At 43.7% G+C, this 18654-nt stretch overlaps 1 protein-coding gene across 2 annotated transcripts in view; it reads right to left on the bottom strand.

Annotated features, from left to right (window-relative positions):
* MAPK6 (mitogen-activated protein kinase 6) overlaps positions 1-16491 on the bottom strand; it is a 69556-nt gene extending 53065 nt beyond the window's left edge. The window contains exons 1-2 of one of the 2 annotated variants that reach the window (XM_035554244.1): positions 16335-16491; positions 15786-15890 (exon numbers count right to left, since the gene is read on the bottom strand). The gene's annotated coding sequence lies outside the window, so the exon portion shown is untranslated. Of the gene's footprint in view, positions 1-15785; positions 16080-16334 lie in introns of both variants that reach the window. The other variant, XM_035554242.1, reaches the window with a different exon arrangement.
* Positions 16492-18654: the final 2163 nt, after the last annotated feature.

The following is an 18654-nucleotide window of genomic DNA, read 5'->3' as shown; positions in this document are numbered from 1 at the left end:
CCTAATCTGCTGGATTCAGAGATGTTTTGCTTCTCACTGCAACTTACTCCAAACCGGACCAAAGTTGCTCCTTTTTTGCAATAAGAAATTAGAAATCTTTGTGACAAGGATACCAGACGATTTTATACTGAAGCCACTCTGGCAATCCAGAGCTTTTCATCCCCTGGCAGTCCCCTCAAGAGCACGCTACTGCACTTCAGGAGAGCGATGCTGGATGATGTAGACCTACCTAACAAAAAAAGCGGAGGAAGGAATGCCTTACCAGCCCCAGCCAGCACGTCCCAGCAGCACACAGGCACCATGCATGGTCCAGAAGACCGTGGAGATGGCCATGATGCTTTATGAGTTACAAGGGGCAGCACAGCTTGCAAGAAATTAGAGCTTAGTGATATGGTTTAGTGGAGGACTTGTTAGTGTTAGGTCAGAGGTTGGAGTCAGTGATCTTGGAGGTCTCTTCCAACCTAGATGATTCTGTGATTCTGTGAATTGAAAGTAGGCAGACACCAGCTGTGGGTCTTCTCTTGCATTATGATCCAGAGCCAGGGCAGACAAATTAAAACCATCTTTCCCTTCTTTGCATTGTGGCCTGGGCTTCCTTTCACTTTTTTTGCAGACAGCTTGACACAAATCTTGCCCTTTGAGGCATCTTAACTCAGAGCACCAAAAAAAATCTCTAAACATAGTAAAACCTGCAGCTGGTGGAACAGCTCTACAGTTGTTTTTCTCTGGAATCCACTGTTTGGATTTTGTTTGTCTGTTTGCATGTTCATGGGGAGAGTGTTGCAGTCTCCACACAGGAACTGGTTTGCGCCACTATGCACATCATCCACAGGTGATACTAGACTGAAGCAGTTATCAGCTGGGAGATTTCAAGTAGGACTTTCCCCAGACATTATTTACTTGTTTAAGGTGGGTAGACATCCCCTGGGACTCACTAAGTTCCATAGTGAATTAGGAGTGAAATTCCCATGCAAATAGATAGGTGATAGGAACTGAATTTAGCTGCATCTTTAAGTGATTGTCTGCCTTTGAAAATATGCCTTTTGGCCATTTAGCTCAAGCCACAGTTGCTTTTAATTTAGCTTCAGAGACTGTAACTCAAGAAACAGCTCGTAGTTACTACTGACATATCTACTGCTCTCTGAAGTAAGACATACTGAATTGTGAGTTTTAGTAACAATAGGATAAATATTAACTGGCTAACCATTTTGCAATTGTCAAGCAAAGTCTAGAGATATGAGAGTTTGCTTAACAAAACAGTTCAGAGGAGTTTGCCATAGCCCTGGCTGTACTTTCAAGTAAAAGTCCTAACCTGAAACTGCTAACCAGGTTGCACTGGAATCACATGAAGATGGTGATGCTAGAATTACCAAACTGTTTGAGGATTTGACCTCTGGAGCAGACTGATCAATGTTTTTGGATTGAAAACGAAGGCTTGTATCCGCTATGCAAACACCTACTTGTTGGAAACGTTAGAGTCATATAACTGACTATGCCAAATCTGACAGAGAGTACAGAGCTGATTCAGATGCACAGACACATGCAGAATCCTGTGTTCTGACACAGTGTGAAATGGTGACCATGAAACGTTGGATGGATGTCCCTAGGGTGTTGCACCAGCTACTAACCTTTAGAGAAGTCCAAATATTCCTGCTTGCTTTCATGGTGTTTGGACTCTGTACCTAGAGGTTTTTGCTGCTTTTTTTCTGTTTTATTTCACACATCAAAAGAAGATACTTAATCAGTATGAAGCAACAAGCACCCATGTAATGAATGTTAAGCCTTTCTGTACTACTTGCTGCACCCACGACCAGGCAGAGCTTCCCTAAAAGAACTGCCAAGAGCCACACGACACACACATCTGCAAGTTTGCTCGTCATTGCCTTCCCTACCAATTGTGTAGAATCCATGCCATGGGAAAAATTGGCCTTAGTTCCTCATTAAATACTGTGTGTGGCTGCATTTTGTTTTTGCCAAATTAAGATGTTTTGAATTTGAATGAAAGTGTCATGTTACAGGACACCGTCTGATCTAGATAATCTAAAGCCAAAACAGTGCTAATCTTGCACTGAATCCATGTAAACACTCTTACTCACTGTTCCTTTCTTAAGGAATGAGGCACTTTCCCTTCAGTCTGAGGTCTGACCAAAAAGACTGATAAACCAAAGAGACGCTGGCAGAAACTGTAATTATAAATGAAGACATCATGAAACCAGCCCTGCGTAAGAACAAGATCATGCTCCAGCCTTTAAGTAGCTGCTGCATTATAATCACTGAGTAAAACAAGTATAAAATTTATCAGTATCACTTGGAGACACTACATTTGTTTCATGCTCCAAGCATAAACTACTGTTTACAGGGGATTATAACAAGGCTATAAAACATTACAGTAAAATGAAACTTGGCAAGCCATACACACCCAGATTTTATTTTTTTTTTTACTTAAAGAAATCTAAAACTTGGTTTTACCAATTTCTTGGTACAGGGTAGGACACTTTTAGCCCAGATAAAATGCACATTTTTACTAGCTATGAACTACATAACATTTGAATATTGACATAGAAACTGAAACACCTCAGGTATTTTTCTTCCTTTGGGTTAAGTATATATTTTGGAGACAGTCCATTCACTTTCCAGTAAACAGTGTGCTTCACAAAATGACCTGTTTCCTCCCCACAAGGCCAGACCATTTAAAGGAGATGTTAATTCGCTTCCTGTAACTAACGCTCATGGAAGAATTTTCCACTGTGAAATGGGTGAAGAGCCAGCAAACAGCTCTGGAGCTCTGTTCAGAACCCAGGTGGCGGAGCAGGGCAGGAACAGCCTGCACCGAAGCAGCACGGCAGGGAGAGCAGGAACTGCAGCACATGCCCAGCACCAAACAGATGCCTTTTACCTGATGGGAGGCAGCAGCAGCAGCGTAACAAAAAGGTATCAAGAGAAATGCACTGAAAAACATCACATTTTTTTCCCTAAAGCCCAAAGGCACCAAACTGTAATTTCAGAATACCTCCTACAGCAGCAGACGTTGAGACCTGAATACCAAAAATAAGCATCGTCTCTCCCCGGTGAGCTATGCTACTATGAAGGCAAATTCTTGCTCTTGCTGCTCGCTGCTCCCAGAAGTCCTCATGAGCCCCATTTACTTTGTGGGGCCACTTGCACCCCTTAGCTTCTGCAGCATGAGGTTCACATTAAAGAAAAAAGTCAAATCCTTCAAGCTGTCAGGTGTGGCAATGCCAACGAGTGAGGACTGCCAGCACAGGAAGAAAGCCGAGGATCTTAACAGCACTCACAGCCATAGCAGGTCAGACTGAATCAGACTGTCAAACTAGCCTAACCTTTTTTCTGATGGCTGCTGGTACAGGACACCAAGGAAAGATCAGGAGAATGGGATGAGGACTCTGTAATACTCTTTCTGAAATTACAAGAAATTCAGCAGCAGGTTTCATCATTCCCTTGGAGATGGTGCACAAAGCCAGGATTGGGCTACACACCAAGGTACACAGCAGAAGAGCACTATCCATGGAACTAGTCAAAGCCTCCATTTTCACCCTGCCTATATCCAATACTCTTTGGCACAGACAGTAAGGCACCTGCGGCTCACTCTTAGTGTCTCCTTGAGGCATAGTTTACCTCAAAGTCCCAGTGTGTTTAGGATGTACCTCGCCTTTTGAGAATACACTTGTACAGACGTAGCAGTGCACAATGCCTGACATACCAAATGCATCAGATTTAGCATCAATGCATAGCCTATCTCTACAAGAAAGGTACAAGAAGTCCAAAGTTGCCAGGAAACACTGAACCCCAGGTAAGCACTTGCATATCCTGCATTTCCAGACATCCAGGAATCCAAACAAATGTCCAAAACGTCCAACTTCCCAACTTGCTAGAACCACAAGAAAAATAGATTTATATCAATACCAGACACTGCTGACGTGCTCTTAAAACTCCCCTCCATAACTAGCTCTGAAATTGTCTCAAGCCAAGAGAAGACTGTACACTGCCAGCACTGCTTCACCAGCGGGGCACGGGCAGGCCCCACTCCACACCCTACCACTGTGGGCAGGAAGGACTGACAGTGTATTCCCATAAACAAGCACAAGAGAAACAGCTCACTTTCTCCTCATTGCTGCATCCTAGCCAATGATATTCCATATAAAAGGACGCCTCTGGTAATGCTGAATGTGGATCCAACTAAGGGAGCTGCAGCAGCAACACTGAGACCAGCAAATGCTATACGCTGCTGTTCCTGCAAGTTACTGAAACACGTAGGCAACAGGCACCCTTCCTGGCTGTGCGCGTTAGACAAATTACAGTAAAGCTGTTTGTGGAGCACTGAAGTATCATTCCCGAAGGGGGAGAGAAGGGATGTAGGGAGGAACCAGTATCTCAACAGCTTGGATGTGCGTGATCCACCTTGACATCCACTGGGCACTTTGCACTCCCCCAGAACAAAGGTGGGAGGCAGACACAGGGCTCTGGCTAGGTTCAGCCTCTTTTTATACAACACCACCCTTCTACAGCTCATCCTTTAGAGCTGGGGTGGTTTCCTGTTATTGGGTCTGACTGAGAAATGCCCAGCAGACATTGAATAACATGATTTCATAGCTTTCTTTGCATTTGTGGGAATGTTTTGACAAAATTAGTGAAACGGGCCAAGACTGCAAGCCATCATGAGATACTGGGAAGAATGACAAGTGTGAAAGTTGTGAGAAAGTTTAGCAGCACTCAGAAATCCAACAGTACTGCTAAATACAGATGGAATTGGACAATTACAGCTTTTTACTTTCAACCAAAAACCACACATTGTCTTAAGACCCTTCAGAACACTTTTGTCTGTCTGTGAGAACACTGTCTGCCTTGGCAGGTTTTTTTCCTCCACGAGCTGATCCCATACAAGTTGTAGGCTCCCTGGGTTCGTGAAGTTGTCAAATGTAATGAAGAACAGCTACAGCAATCTCTCATTGTAATCTTAGTGGCATTTGGGTGAAGATCTACATACCAGCTCAGCTAGTGGCTGATAGAGATGCTAAAAAGTAACACAGCTTTTAAAGTCACTAATGTGAGAAAGAGATGGTAGGTGCTTCTACAACATTTTGAGGAGATTAAAACCAACTATAAAAGTCAGACTCTTCTACGGAAACATAATGTAAATAAAGATAAACATAATAAAAGACAAGAAAGAAGCAGTTTTAAAAACTACTTTCATTCAACTGTAGTCAGTTCTGAACATCAAAGCTCTCCTACAGCTTTGTTGCCTCAGTCCCAGAGAGGTAAATAATATGTTGTGCTATAGCCGCTTGTCCTTAAGGACAAACATGGGATGTTGTATTTTCATTTAAAGATATAATCTTGAATGCATATGAAGTGTTACTTACAAGGAGAAAGCACGCATAGTAATGAAAGCCATATGTTAGAAATAATGAATAAAGGAAATATATCCGAAGTGTTAGAGAAGACTTGCATTGCTACAAGAAAGGAACTTACATCTTGAAGTCCTGTCTGAAAGATTCTCCGAAGCATGCACACAGACAAATGCATCCAATAATTCAAGAATCTTATTCCTGGACTGTTTTACTATATTTGACTCCCAATCGCCTCTTCACTGCCTTTTCCAAGTATATTTTTTCCTATGTGAAGTATCTTCTGAGTAGCACCCTTTTAGAATTCTTTAAAAATAAACTTCAAGTAAACATTCCAAGCCTCTCAGAGCTGTATGCTTTTGGAAATAATCCAGCTTTTTTGATCATCACAGGAGCAGTAGCACAGTCAAAAGAAAATACAAACAGAGCCTATCAATTTGTGATTTAGGTAAAACTTAATCAACATCACATTGACTACACAAGTAAATTTTATCATTTCTTTTATTTAGACCATTGTTGCTTAGCTTATTCACTCCATATTTCTGTCTGGAAGGAGGACTGATCTGGAACATTTTGACAAAAATGCAGTGTTTACACAGCACTTCTTGATAAAGTCTTTAAACCCACAGAATCCAGCTGGATTTCTGCTGCCTGCAACATTTGCCATACATAGTTTTAAAGACTAACATCAATAAAAGTAACCTGCAGTTCTCCACATCTTGCATTGCCCTAGCGGAGTTGAAGGGCCCTGTCAGCTGGCATAGCTTCAAAGAACTTTTAAAACAACTTTATACCAAAACAAGCTAATTACCACAGTCTGCATCCAAGATGGACTCTCATATATTATTATGTTGTCAAGGAGGCATCCCTAAAGATCTGAAGAAATTCCTGAAGAAATCACTGTTGTATATACCCAGTTACACAGCTGGACTCTAAAACACTATGATATTTCAAAGCCCAAAAAAAGAGTTTAAAAAAAGAAAACCACTAAATGTCTAACATTATGAAAAATCATTATAAGGGATCAAAAGCAGCTTTAAATTTGATGCCACTTCACTGTCCTCCCACACACCCACCAAGCACAAGAAGCCCCTTCACTGCTAGCCATTGTCCCAGATCCCACCCACCAACATTTTTATACCCATCTTCAAATAGCCTCCTCTTGCATCAGATAGAAAAGTTACAGTGCAAACCACAGAAAAGTCACAGTCCTTCCTATTTTAGTCTACATGCCTCCAGAAGAAGCAGCAGCAAGAAACGAGAGCTTTATCCAACTGCAGCGCTTGCCATCAGTTGCTGCATCTCTTGTCTTTCAGCTCCCCTACTCTTCACCAGGTAAGGCTCATGAAGCACACTGCAAGAGACACATTTCGTACATAAGTTCCACAGCAGAGGCAGTTACAAATTGATTTCATGTCTCACACTTCCAAATGAGGAAGCGGTACGAATTCATAGTTCAGATTATTCATAGTCTTTGTGTTGCACAGATCAAGGATATCATGCACTGCAACTCCCTTTGTCCTGTGGCCAAAGCTGTGCTGAGGGGAACATGATGCCAGCTGTAGCTATTGAGTGTAGTATTTGCCCCAAGATAATTCTCTTTACAGGAGTTATTCACTTCAGCACATGGGAACCAGCAGTGAGAGAAGACAAAATCTCTACAGTTTATTCCAGCTTCAGTCCTGACCATCCACGATCAAGTACCAAAGTTGAGTTGGCAGTTTGGTTGATAATACACAGCTCTAGTCAAAGTAGATCAGCTCCCCAAGGGCTATTTAAAAAATGTCATATAAACAGAATAAAAAAAAAAAGCCACCACCAGGTCTAGCTAGCAAACTAATTAGACAGGATTTGAGTTTTCGCACCAAGGCATAGACTTCCACTGTTAGAGAACACAACTTCTGAATCAGTTATTTGGCCATCCGTTATTTATTTATCTATTTATTTTAGTGGAGAGAAAAGATTCAGGGTATTTTCAAACCTCACAATGCATTTCTGCAAGAAGCAGGAGATCCTGCCTGCTTTGTATTTGTGTTCTCCTTTGTTTCAGGTTACACAGATTAGCATTGTCAGTAGATGATTTTCAATGCTGTCTAAAGATCATCCCTGTAGGGACAGAGAGAAAAAGGATCCTCTGCAGCTGTCAACAGCCATAACATAACCAATCTGGAATTATTATAACTTCCAGAACAAACAGAGTGCAATAGGAACATTTTTTGTTCTGGCAGACCATATCCATGAATAATTATCTATAAAATCTGTGATAGCTCAAGCTGGGGACTGAAGACTCCACCATTTGTCAACTATTATTGAAAATGATCTTACTAATTCTTAGAAGTCTTTTGCATTTGAGCAGAGATGAACATTACTACAAATGACTTATTCCAATTAACTTATTTATGGAACTGTCCTATTTCATGCTTGTTGTCTTTCATACAATTAATACATGTACAATTTTATTCTATGGAATCCGGGCTCATCAATCCAATGGGATCCATTAACTGAGAGCAGAGTAAGTTTAGAAATTACATTAATAAGCAGCAGATTAATAAGCATCACTCCAGGTCCTGACCATGCTATGCCGGAACAAACATGGAAATCCACCATCCTCTTCCTTGGACTGTCTCTAAGTGTCTGTCTCCCTCTGTTTGATAACCCTTCCATCCACACTTACTCCCAAGCACAATAGGTTTAAGTACAGTGCCTACTAAAATGGGGCACAAGTGAAACTGATAAGAATTCCACACTCCTGCAGGACAGCGTGGGCTGAGGCCCAGCGTGGCCCAAAGGCAAAGCCACCAGCCTCTAAGTCCTCTTGCTGCCTCCCACGAGGGCTCCAGGTCACCCAGCAGCCCTGCACCCAGCCCAGGCTCCTCCCGCCACCATCCCACAGCTCAGGAGCCCCTGCTAGTCACTGCCCAGTGAAGATCAGGGACAGGTTAAGAAGCAAAGACCTCCCAGGACTTTCCGTCACACTTAGAAGTACGTGTGCTTCAACCTCCGTGCCTGTTTAGCTCTGTACCAATGTCTCTTAGATGGACAGCACTTTTCTGCCTGGAGCTGAACACGTGTTGGAACCCACACAGTTTCATTTGTGTGAGAAAGAATTACATCTTTATTCCCTTTTTAAATTTATTTGTAAGGAACATATAAAATCCTGTTTCCTTAGGTGTAAAAGGAACTTGATAGAAACAGCCAGCTTCTTTGCTCCAACATTTTTTTTCTGGGAGTTACCAATTAACCCAAGACAGTCTTTTTCTTTGGGAAATTTGATTCAAATTATGGAATAACACAATTTTATATACTATAAAAGTCAAATCATTATTTTGGATTAATGGTAAAGAGACTGCTGTTCTAGAGGAAAAATATATTTGCTAACACATGAAGCTAAACAAAAACAAAAAACACTCAACCTGGAATACATCAATATGACTAGTTAGTCAGAAATAGCTTTAGTGGGATGGTCACTCCAGAATAACCCTTTGAACTTCTACTACAGCTGTGATTACTTTTCTGCTCGTTTTGGTAGACTTGGCAGTGCTAGGTTAACTCTTCGACTAGATGATCTTAGAGGTCTTTTCCAACCTAAATGATTTGGTCATTCTCTGCCACTTTTCTGGTTTTCTCTTCCTCAAGCATACACTATACATGCATAAACAACACCCAACAAATCCTTTCCACTGACTTGCCCTGATTTTCGTGTGGTGTTGTGTGTTAGGTAAGGGGATCAACTGCTGCGTCATACAGGACAAACTTTCCTATGACCTTCTCAATGGCAGTCCTGGTTTCAGCTAGGATAGAGTTAATTTCCCTCCTAGTAGCTGGTAGGCTGCTATATTTTGGATTAGGATGAGAAGAGCGCTGATAACATGCTGATGTTTTAATTGTTGCAGAGCAGTGCTTACACCAAGCCAAGGACTTTTCAGCTTCTCGCTCTGTCCTGCCAGCGGGCAGGCTAGGGGTGCAGCAGGAGCTGGGAGGGGACAGACCCAGGACAGCTGACCCAAAGTGGCCAAAGGGGTATTCCATACCATCTGACGTCATGCTAAACAATATATAGGGGTGGCTAGCCGGGGTGGAGGGGGGGGCCGGCTGCTCGGGGATAGGCTGGGCATCGGTCAACGGGTGGTGAGCAATTGCATTGTGCATCACTTGTTTCATACACATTATTATTAATAGTACTATTATCATTATTATTATTATTTTCCTGTCTTAATAAACTGTCTTTATCTCAACCCACAGGCTTCACTTTCCCATTTCTCTCCCCCATCCCAGAGAGTGAGGGGGGAGGGTGAGCGAACGGCTGTGTGGTGTTTAGCTGCCGACTGGGTTAAACCACAACAATGGACAATGCCAATGTTTCTCTTGAGCCACAGCAGCAGTAATGTTCCCGTCTTAACAGGAGGAAATAGAGATTTCAGAAATTCAATTTACATAAAATGACACAACAAACTGACATCAAACAGGATTAGCACCCTCCTATCTTGGTTCCTTGCTAAATACTTTAAATTAACAAGTTACTTGTCCCTCTAAAGAACTCTTTTCTTTTTTATTTTTTTTTTTGTCTTCAAATCAACTTTCATGGGAGATTTTGAACCACTTGAAAATGAATCCAACACAGATTAAATCCTTAGTAGTAGCATATGCACATACCAGAATACAGAGTGAGGAATCTAATATTAGTCTCCCAGTATTTGAGAGCACCAGCAACACCAAACCCCAGCTCAGCACATCCTAAGATCAGACACTTCCAGCTGGGCAGGTAGCATGTGGTTGACTGAAAACCTCAGTAAAACCAGACTCAGTACATTTGGGAGCTGAAGCCATGGACTCAGGTGATGTTGGAGAGGCTGGAAAGAAAAGTGCTGCCCAGACCTGACAAGCCAGGACTGTTTGCGGGGTGGCCAGGAGCACTGCAGACACACAGGTTTCTTCTTGCTCTTTCAAATTCGTTCACAAGGTTAAGGTTATTTGTTACTCATATTTACTATGAGAATATTGTGAACCTTGTCCAATCAATTTCATTTCAGCTGATGAAATATTCTTCTGTACATCCAAGTTCATCCTTATTACAAAGAAGCTGGAACAAGTTTCTTACGAAAAGAAGAAACTTGCACTACTACACACGCTGTCATTTCACAGAAAATAGGACAAATTTACTTCTGCTTTTAAAAACAAAGAGGAAAAACCCCACAACCCCAGCCTAAAACGAAAACAATACCAAAATGAAAAATTTGTTGTGAGTCACCATGAGTCACATGCCCGGGACTCCCCAGAATTTCTTTTATGAGAAATTTGCATACAGACACACAAAAGGGACCTGAGCGAGGAAGAAGCACTCCCTCTTTCACTTGAACAAATACCAACTACTGATGAGCTCTGAGATGCAAATGGATCTCAAAAGACTGTGGGCCCATCTGCAAGTTATTTTCCCTGCAATTTATTTTCCCTGCAAGGGAAACAATAACCTGCAGGGACTTACAGCAGCAGTTATTCTGCTGTGGAGAAGAACAAATCATATTGCAACCATGTCATGATCCTGTGTTATAATCCTTCAAAACAAAACACACACACACAAAAAAAAACAACAAACAGCAACCTAGGACTTCCAATGAAAATGCTTTAATTTCACCTGCACATGCCAGAGCAGGCTTGAACACTGACAGGGCACTGCTGAGTTGAGACATAGTGCTGTGGTGGGGTAAGACTTGCACTGGGAGGTTCTCTAAATCCTCCAGCTGCTTTCATATTGCATATCCATCGCCAGAGCCTAAGGAAAGTGCCGGACAACGGGACATTAATTTATATCCTGACATGCTGCGGTCAAGCAAGAGACCAGGAGGGCAGTGAAAGCAACCAGAGGGAAAAGTTGCTCAAGGATGACTTGGAGATGTTAAGACTTGAAAGTCCAAAGACAGCCTCACCACTGAGCAGCTGTTGCCATGGGGAACCAGAGGAGAAACCAAGAAAGCCTGGGAATGACAAATTAAAGGAGTAAGGTAGAAAGCCAAAACAAGCTGCCTGCAAAAGGACTTGGTCAGCCCAGTTTAAAATAAGGCGAAGACTTCCTGAGATAACCATTTAGACTGCTTTTTCTCCTGCGCTTCCAACCCTACAGAAAGCTTACCACACGGCACTGTGCTAGTTCTTTATAAAGTGATCAATACAGCTTAGCTTGTCTGAAGGCAGGGAAGAAGACCAGGTGCACTGAGCTCAGTCTTGTTAACCAAACAGTGAAGGTTGGGGCGAGATCACATCACATTAGCATTTTTCTGTTCAATGCTCTGTTAAAACACAGGGGAGTTGCGCTGACTTAGCAGCCTTGTGCATTTATCTTGGTCGTAGCTGTATCAGGTTGCTACATGCCACAGAAGAATGAGGCAGAAGGCAACGTGATGCTAGGTGTCACGTTGTGTTGCAGTTTAAAGAAAGTCGACTTTGTTACAGGCACAAGCAATTAGCTGGGAACAATGAGTTTGTACAGTAACTGCAGTCGGGTGGGAGTGCAGGGCTGGATCCAGCAATGGCTGTGAAGACTAAGTAGAATAACGTTTGGCTGGCTAGGACAAGAGTCATAAACTGCCTTATTTGGTGCTCTTACTTCTCAAAATTACCTCCAAATAATATGTCTACTCACTTTAGGTATCTGCTTAAAAACGCTTAAAATTAGAAAAAGTAAAAACAGCTACCAGAAGAGAACAGAGCGATCAAATCAGGTGGCTAGAGAATATTCACAAGCACCAACATAACTGGATGCAAAGGCAACAACTACGAGAGCAGCAATCTCAAAACAGCAATTTTTTACAGGACATGATGCACTAGAGCTCACTTACACTGCAGAAACCTCTCAATAAAGCACAGCTGCTGGGGTTACAGTACAAATTTACTGCAGCAACAGGGGATTTTACCAGGGGCGAAGTGTGTATGTATTAATGTAGCTACTCAGGCCAATTCTCGCCACCTGTGATGAACACCACGTTGTCCACATGAACTAGAGTAGTAGCCTACCTGCACTAACCAGCACAGAGGTATGCCTGCATACTAACTGCCAGACTTGACATTTGCTGACTTACAAGAATACTCGTCTTTTTTTCATCTTGTGCCTGCTCGGACACGTTGGAAGTAGCTTGCTGCATTTTGCAGAGCTTCAGATGGGGCTGTAACTGTAAAAGAAGGAGCTTTAGTAATGTCTGGGACCAAAGACTGCTCTAATCTCAGTGCAAACTTCTTGATTTGACATACTATCCAAAAAGATCCTTCACAATGGAGAAATCAGAGATTAACTAATTTCCCTTTTCTTCCCTTTCTTAAGAGCTTCACGTGACTGCATCCCACAATGACAGCTTGCCCTTACAAACTGCCACCTCGAAGCACGTCATGATCTACAAAACCGATTCAGCGCAACAGTGAGGGAGGCATTGCTAATTTTCTACAGAAAGGGAAACCAAGACACAGAGTCATGAAGTCTCTTCCACAAGGCCCTCTGCTGAAACCAGTGACCACTCCTGTGGCAAGAGCGCAGCTCCAAACATGTGCTGAGTCCCAAGGACAACGAAAAAAAGACATGCACCAAACTGAATTTGAACAAACAACAACAAAAAACAGAAAAAATCAGGAAGTGATCACATATGTTAATTGCTAACTTTTCTGAGATTAAGGGTGACATTTGAGCTCATTCACCAAAGACCTACCCCTTCTGGGTCACCCACCCTCCACAGTTTTGTCGGAGAGCCTCACCCCCATGCTGCAGATGTGGCTTGCGCCGAGCAGTGACCACGCTCCGGCTGGAGGTCAATGCCGGCATTGTCCCCGCCGGTGCCAGGCCTGAACGGGCCCTTGTGCACAAACAGGACCTTACATTGTGGCAGCACAATGCTCGCTTTGAAGCGCGGATCAAATACAAGCCGTGATTGTTCCTACAGCACTAAGCGGGAAACCTCACTCCGGTGACCGGAAACAAGACATTAAAGCACAAATTTCAAAACCTGTTGTCACAGAACAGGCCTCTAAGCTGTTGCCCTTCGAGCTGTGGTATTATTAGGGGGCTGTGAAACGCTTGTAAAGCATTGGTCTTTGTTAGTTAGACTAGCAATATTTACAGGAAACCAATTGCTGGAGACTTTACAAGTCCAGCTGTACAGAGGCTGTGTGTTTAAGCATACAAGCAGCAGGTCCCGAACCAATCCATTCCTACCAGAGGAGGCTGGGCACCCCCAGGGCTGACTCTGAGGAGGCCTCTGTAAAAGCAGGTGGCTCTGTTGGGGCGGCAGGAGCTGGAAGGAGGCATTTGTCCATGACCCATGCCTGAGCCCCTCCCAGCCCCAGCCAAGCAGGACACCACTTCCCAGTAGATAAGTGTCCAGAGAGGATTTTGTGCTCTATTTGTTTAAAAGTTTCAGCTACACTGCTGCAAAGCTGTTTGCAGGTCAAGCCTCAGAAAAAATAATTTTCTACAGAGCAGTTTCACCTGAAGAGACACAAAACTGGGATTTACAACACCATGTTCCTCTCAATTAGAAGCGGGCGCTCTGTCCCCGAAGCTCTGCTGCCTTGCTCCTGTTGTGAGGGCTGGGAGGGAGCCTGCAGCTACACTGCCACACCAGCTGTCCCAGCTGCAGCCGGGGCTTTTTGAGCTCCTGCACACTGCCACAACTCCTGTCCCCAGCAGGCACGAGAACTGCCTTGACAGGAGCGCATCTCCTCGTGTAACCTGTGAGGAGCAGGCTTACCAGCTCCTGATGGACAGCTTTTCCGCATTTAATTCTCCACGGGACTCACATTGCTTCAGAGAGGTTGATATTCACCAGCAGTGCGCAGGGCGGATTGTCAGCTGTCAGCCAGCTTTCTGAGGCTGGCTCTCCCTTCCCTGTCACAGAGGTCACGCCAGGAACAGAAAGCCACGTGTGAGGAACCGAAGCCTATTCACACCAGCTGAGGTTTGGACCTCAGAAGTGTGCTCAGGTGGCTGAACACGATCAGCTTCCATGTCTGCACGACACGCTGCAGGCAGAGGCTGGCACACGAGCACTGCTCCTGCCCCATGCTCATCGAAGGGCTATCTCAGGTGCACCGCTGGGCAGGATGAGGAGGTCCCTGCAGGCATGCTTTGCTGAGCACTGCAAGGAGCTGCTCCTGGCCATAGGGCCAGCGCGAGGATCCACAGTTCTTGCACTTGTGGGAAATCTTCTCTAATCAACACTAATTGCTAACCTGGCTTTAAGCAAGCTGTGTATTCCTGTTAGATTAAAAGCGGTGTGTGAGCAATGGGGGGAGGCATCTTAGTGGCTGCTTGGCTGCATTTGCCTGGATCACAAACAGCAGCCCAGGCATGCAGTGTGCTCTGTGCTCCCACCACGGCAATGTCCCACAGAAAAGTCAATTCATCCAAATCGTGTTTATGAAGGCTCCACTATCAGGATTTCTTTCAATCTCAAATGTCTGAATAACTAAGTTTGTAAAGCATTTCCATGCAAGACCATCAGCAATACAAGAAATTCCTTCTGATGTCAAGGTCATCTGAAGCCACACAAGTTAAGCTTGTCAGCTAAAAAGCTTGCTGGTCATGTTTACATGAAGGAAAAAAAAAATGCAAGAACAAGGATGCCTGCATTCTGGGAAGGATTTCTAAACTGGCAGAGAAGAAAGTGTAATTTAGCACTAAAAATAATGGTAACACAACAAGGAGATTCTTGGAGAGATTCTCCAGTTATGCAGATGGGCATTGGAAAGGAATCAAAGAGACAGATTCCGAAAGGAGCAAAGCATACTGACTGTTGAACACCTCACGTAAATTGATCCTGTGGGCACAGAGGATTACTAAATGCTTGCAAAAATGCAAGCGAGAGCTCTGTAAGGCCCACAGGCTGACTACAGCCCATCCAAGACCTCGTGAGCATGCCACATAGCCACTGTCATCCAAGGTTCACAAACAGGATTCTGGTGGCTCCACCTGCCAAGGAAGGAGGTCTTTCCTATTGTCAGCCTCTCCACAACCTTTCCCGGGGTTCAGACAGGCCAGTGTTTTTCCTAAGCACTGAACAGAACTGAAAACACAGATGAACCGCCATTCGACCAATTAGGCAGAACAAAAACTCCTTCAGCGAGGTATGATTTGTGGATTGAAGTGTTTTCCCCTGAGCTCAACAGAACCCCAAAATCTTTTCCGGCAGCTTATCACAATTTAGCTAACCTCAATCCTTAAAAGACTGCTGTATCTCAGTACACCAAGGAAGGTCTTTGTCAGGGACTTTCCAAAAGCCCTCGGCAAACCTGTTACACACAGGGTACAGTACAGGCCTCTGAATTTCACAAAACGTCTGAGATGCCAGGAGTGAGAACCGGTGGGTTGGATGTCAGGCACAGAACAAGCCTAGGCATTATTTCACTTTGAAATCTTTTGCCAGTCATTTGGAAACTCACCACATTGTTCTGGGAGCCTGGAAAACAGAGGACTTCAAATGGAGCACATTTCATATCCCATCTGTATGTGGTCCTGGAGAAGCAGCAGCAGATCTCTCAGATAAGCTGAAATGGGTCCGTGAAACAAACATGGCAGAAAACAATTCATAAAATCCCTCCAGATTTTCAGCTGCTTTTTTTGCAGATGACACTTCTTTCACCCTCTGAGACGCGTTAAGATGAGACTAAAATGTATGTAGTCCAAGGGATTAACCAGAGGATGCCATGAGTTTGTTGGGAATAAGCAGACTATGCCTGCAGTAACAAAGGACACAAACATACCGCTATTGAACACTGCCACAGGCTTCTTTGGTAATTTTTGTCTGCTCATAATAGCTCTGTATCATAGCCCACTTAAACAGAAAAGAATATTGGGGGGTAACCTTACCAATTTCACAGGTGATACCACACTCACAAAAATACTGGAAAATCTGGATAGGCAAATAGAATATTTTCATTACATTCAGCTAAAGAGCAAGACTATCAGACGATTCATCCACACTAACTTACCTGTGACAGAGTTACATCTTACTAAACAATTAAAAAAAAACATCTGCTGCCTGGAGCTCAAGCTCTGTGAAAGTATATCTACACCTCCTTGAGTAAGCAGAACACCAGACACTACTTACTAGCACTCACAGAGTTAACCTCTGTGCACTGCCCTCTTCAACTGGTTTCAAGACTATTTGTTTAAACAAGTTAACAGAAATGTCAGAGGCCATTTCACCAACTGTATATGACGACAGCCTTCTTCCTCCTCTATCAGCAGAGAACAATTACACACTGGGAGACAAAACTCAACATTTACTAATGTTGAGTCAGAGTAGGAAAATTTGTCCAGAAAATACATGCAAATGAAAGAAAGCCGAGCCAGACTGCTGCATTCTGTCTTCCCGCTCTTCCCTCAATAATGTTGCCTAAGCAGGGAATGCCATTCCAACTCTGGCTTGAAAAGCCCCGCGGAAGAATTTGGCACATCAACCACCTCATCCGTTCCCAGTGCTCACTCATGAGTACTGGTAGTAAATTGATGTCTGGATAAAGCCTAGCGAAAGTTAATGACTTCTGGTTATATCATGCAGGGGACATTTTTCCAGGAGCATCAGGAAACAGCAAGCCCTTCCGAGGATGGACTTGTGCACAAAATACAGGAGGTTTTGGATCTACTCCAGGATTACAGGCTCCAGACTTTCTATGACAGCATGGACAAATCTTCCTGGCATTTCCTTCTAACCACAGTTCTGACCACAGGGGACGTGGGAGGCTGCTGCCATCCCCCTCCATAAAGAGCCTAGGACAAAGGGCTAGCTAAGTGTCGGACATGATAGGGGCCTTCATGTAATTCAATTTGATTTGTCTGTAGGAGCCATCTCTTCGATGCTTAACGACACATACTCAGTAATAATAGTGCAGAAACAGCAACTTAGCAGCACCAAAACCCCCTGAGAGCTGCGCAACACCAGCTCCCTCGTACACCTCTCCTCACTACCTTTCCTTTTCTCTAACCAGAGGTGACTTCTGCAAAACTTCCCTAGCATCAGGATAATGGCATATTTCCTCCCTATAAGGGTACTACCCTATAGAGAGACTTTTTGGAGACATCCCTCCACACGTAGCTCTGGCCAACAAGTGAAAACACAGCCAACCTCCTAACCCACCCTAGTTTCTAAGAGCAAGACTTAGAACAAGCTAACAAAAAGAGCCCTGAAACATCACTTCTGAAATTTCTGAGTACACTTTTAACTTCTGATTTTCGGGAGAGTCTAAAAAGCAGGTGAGATGCAGTGAGTTACTCAGGTACAGCACCATCTCTTTTCTTCCAAAAGACTTAACCATAAAAAACTGAATATTCTCTACCAAGAACACTAGTCCTACCCTCAGGAGACTTGAGGTATTTCTCATTAAGGAAAGTAGTGAGATTTACTAAGTCAGAAAAGCTACAAAATCCTCGTAAACTGCCAGGTAGAAGTCTCATTTTGTGAACAGGCATGTTTATATTGTGATTTTTCTAGATGCATACCATAAAACATCGCCTGGATGCATATAAACACCTCTGCAGTAACAGCCCATAAAAGCGGCATCGCAGAGCTGGGAAATAGCGTGGCATCCAGGGGACAGCTGGGCCTTCTGGAATGGTGGTCCTATCGTCCCTGCCTTGGTAATGTGCAAGGAATGAATTTATCCAACTCACATGCTTCATTTTGGGCACTTACACTGTGCTAAAACGGGGGTGTGATAAAACATTACCTATCTTACCTCTTAATTCTCCCCTGAGGACCCAGTCTGCTTTTAAAACTCTCTCCCTGATCTTGCCTCCCCCAGTGGGAGGTCATGCCAATGAGTTAGTTAATGTTTGCTTTGAAGATGGAACGTGCAAAGTACTCAGCTCTGAGCATTATTATTATACTACTGCCTATATTATTATAACAGTGCCTGCTCTGGCAATGAGCATCAGGGCAGGTAATGGTTACACTGGAGTGAGTCCCTTTGTCCTTTTGCCTCAGCCACCAGCACCTGAATCACGTTTCAGTTATCCAGGAACACATGCCTTGTCTTGTCTTACAGCTTAATTATAAGCCACTTCTGGTCAATCATGCACCGAGAAACAGAGCAGAAAGGCCAGCCGTTGTTCACACTGCAGATAAAGCACCGCAGACAACTTCCATAACGCCTCCAAAGGCAGCGCTGTTTAGGTGAGGAGACCCCCTGTGGCAAACAGTCAGGCTGCAGTAGTATTGTGGCAGAGGCTATGAAGAAACCAAAAATAGGCAGGAGAAGCACATTACAGGAAAATTCAAGAACAGAAAGCGCAGCAGCAAGCTGTGAGAGA

The sequence above is a fragment of the Cygnus atratus genome, chromosome 11 (genome assembly GCF_013377495.2).
Source record: "Cygnus atratus isolate AKBS03 ecotype Queensland, Australia chromosome 11, CAtr_DNAZoo_HiC_assembly, whole genome shotgun sequence".
Lineage (NCBI taxonomy): Eukaryota > Metazoa > Chordata > Aves > Anseriformes > Anatidae > Cygnus > Cygnus atratus.
Note: the sequence above shows the minus strand (reverse complement) of the source record. Positions and strands in the feature narration are given on the sequence as shown.